Genomic DNA, 3112 nt, shown 5'->3' with positions numbered 1-3112 from the left:
TTATGTATGTGTATATATATATATATATATATATATATATATATATATAAATATAACACATGTGTATGTGTATGTGATATATATATATATATATATATATATATATATATATATATATATATATATATATATATATATAGAGTGTGTATGTGTGTGTATATTGAATACATAATGTTATGATAGCTCAATGTCACGTAATATCTATTTTGTCTTTTTCGTGTAGTTCCCCCTTAATTGTACTCTCATAGCATTTACTCTGTAATCCTTGTTTGAACTGTAATTTTGTTTGTATTTTGGCCTCCTTGTTGGAGTGAAGTTAAGTCTTCTTTGAAAGTTAGAATTTGTTATGACATCAGATTCTTTGGCGCTGTGTAACTAGCAAGGATTACTCGTTAAGTATCTTCAGTATTTCGTAAGTTGTTCCAGCAAGAGTTGTTTGTATTGTATCCAATTGTTACATTTTAGTGTACGTGATATGTGGTGGTCTGGTATGAGTTCACGTGGTGAATTTATTTGTATTTATTTTGTAGTGGTCCAGAGAATAGTGACCCCCTTTAGTTCAGTGTTTTGAAGTGTAAGGGGCGAACTACCTATTCAGTCTTTTAAATTTTCAACGATGTTGTGATTATGAATCTCGGAGGTTAGCTTGTAAGGCTTGCAAGCTAACCACTGAATACTATAGATGTAATTTTCCTATCGTTTGAAAGGCAGAAGAATGTGTAGATCATGTTCATACATTAGTATTTTGATGTGGGTCAAATCAGCTCGGGCTGACACATTTTATAAGTAAAAAGAATATAGTGTTAGAGCAAATTTTACGAGGTATTCCATTAAACCTTAGTGGAAAGTAATTATAATTATATTACAAACCTGGTAGACTTAAGAACCATAGGTTAGTTTATGTGAATCTCTAGAAATTAGATGGAATAATTGTGAAAATTCAGATAGTTAAACATGGCTACCGTAATTATGGGTGATAAACTCTTCCTACCGTAGGAGGTTAACTTTGTATATCTAGCACTATAATCTTGCAGGACATTTCATGCATAAAATTCCCAGCTTAAGAAAGCTTTGCTGATATTACTACTTTTTCAGATGTACTTCTACCATTAGCTGTTGCTTCACATGTGGTATTGACGCTGAGGACTAATCCATTCTATTGGAGACCATATAATTACTTCCTTACAAGCAGGGAGATATGGAACGGGAAGTATTTTCTTATCCAGAATGGGTTGGCGGAACAGCGACCAACTCGTGGGCCTCACCCTGCATCTTTTACTAAAATAACCAGGTTAGTCTTAAGTCTCGAAAGTTTATCGGAAGTCAAACTCTGCCTCCATTAAAGACACAAATCCTTTGATGAAGAATTTTCATATGTTGCTAATGCGTAATTTTCAACTTCAAGGTTTAAATTACTATAAAAGTACCCTTGACAGAAAATGCTAGGAAGGCTTCTGCCTGTATCATATCTGTAGGTAAATTTCATTACAGGTATTCCTTTTGAAATGACAAATGCTGTTGAAACATTTCAATCTTTTAATGTTCTGTTTCAGATGAGAAATGTTTTCATTGACACTGGTCCACGACGATACTTGGAAAGTACATTAAAAGACCGTGACCTGTTACTTCACCTTAAAGACCTGGCAGAAAACTACCATTGGAAAAGTCTTAACTTGGGTCATGGATGTTGGGAGCGGAATCATTGCACCCAAGTGTGATGGTTACACGTATCAAAGAATTGCCTACTCACAACCCTCTATTAGTATGGTATTATCAAGAGGTTCTGTCCGAACTTTTCAGCTAGCTGTACCAATGATTAATCTCGCCAGCCCTAAGATTGACTCTAGTGGACAGAAGATTGTTACCGTACATTTGCAGCTATTGAATCTAAAGTCTTCCGTGTTGAAGGCTATCTGAATCGGACAAGCTGTTTATCTCAAAAGTAGAAGCTAGTGATGTGGCTGTAGGAGCAGCTTTGATGCAGACTGGTGACTATGATTTGCTACCCCAGTTTTCTTATTAAAGTAAACTGAAGCCTCAGTTCCTAGATTACAGTGGAAGAGGTGGCTTGGGCTCTCCTTCATGCTCTTGAAAAATAATTATTCGTATGTCATGTTTCTCTTGTAAATAAAGTTGATAGATAATCTATGTTTATTTTTTTTCTGACCGTAATCCATTGTCTTTTGTTGATAGAATTAAAAAACTTAAGATCAACTATACGGGCCTTGGGCCTGCATCAGTATAACTTTGGGATATTTTGTATTAAAGTTAAGATGAAACCTCATTGCTGATATGCTTTCCAGATGTTTAGACTTTTGCTTCTGTATACAAAAATTCTTATCAGTTTGTTACTTGGATCTACAATGTTCTGTTTCCTCTTTCAGAGGGATGTCTTGTATATAAGTATTCTCTTAAATCTGTCCCTTTTGTGTTCCTTAATATGTGCTTTCATGAAATTGCTATTTAATTTTATTGAATTGTTCATTCTTTGTTATAGTTTAATCTTTGAGAAGTTTTATTTTAAGTAGATTCACTGAGTCTGTAACTGTGAAGGTTTAATTTAATTTCCAAAAGTATTTTCGTAATTTGGTCCCCAGGAATTGATTTGTCATTACTTTGTTCTGTTAGAATTTTGCTTTTCAGTTTTTAAGTTTAGTGTGATGATTTGGGAGTTTTTGAAAGAAACATTGATTTATATAAAGTATTTAAACATAGTAGAGTTCAAATATAAATCAAGTAGGGTTTTTCTCTAGTTTTTGTCTCCTTTATTATATATTAAATACTATTGCAGTCTCTCTTAGATAAATTCAGCATTGTTACCAGTAGCGTAACAGCAGATATACCTAATATAACTTATGTGCATGTATATTATTATACAAACTGTTAATTCATTCTATACTCTTAGAAGCATAAAACTGAGGCTCTCAACAAGGGAGAGGCAGAGTTAGGAGAAAGATCTGTGGCCTTTAGTGAACTCTCAGATGGTAGAAATGTCCCTTATTCCCGTGCAGACCTTTAAAGTGGGAGAAGGGTTTGAGCTATCTAATAAATAATTCAAATTAAAGTTGATAAATCCAGAGGAAAGCTTAACAACATTGAAGTAGGATGGCAA

The 3112-nt window shown here is 33.6% G+C and overlaps 1 long non-coding RNA gene across 2 annotated transcripts in view; it reads left to right on the top strand.

Moving 5' to 3' along the window:
• Positions 1 to 2148, top strand: part of LOC137653387 (uncharacterized) — a 7897-nt gene extending 5749 nt beyond the window's left edge. The window contains exons 1-3 of one of the 2 annotated variants that reach the window (XR_011046472.1): positions 337 to 412; positions 1096 to 1291; positions 1554 to 2148. This is a non-coding gene — a long non-coding RNA (uncharacterized lncRNA). Of the gene's footprint in view, positions 1 to 336; positions 413 to 1095; positions 1292 to 1553 lie in introns of those variants that run through there. The other variant, XR_011046471.1, reaches the window with a different exon arrangement.
• The last annotated feature ends 964 nt before the right edge of the window (positions 2149 to 3112 follow it).

This window comes from Palaemon carinicauda, chromosome 14 (genome assembly GCF_036898095.1).
Source record: "Palaemon carinicauda isolate YSFRI2023 chromosome 14, ASM3689809v2, whole genome shotgun sequence".
Lineage (NCBI taxonomy): Eukaryota > Metazoa > Arthropoda > Malacostraca > Decapoda > Palaemonidae > Palaemon > Palaemon carinicauda.
The sequence above is the reverse complement of the archived record's forward strand: the minus strand, read 5'-3'. Positions and strand labels throughout refer to the sequence as shown.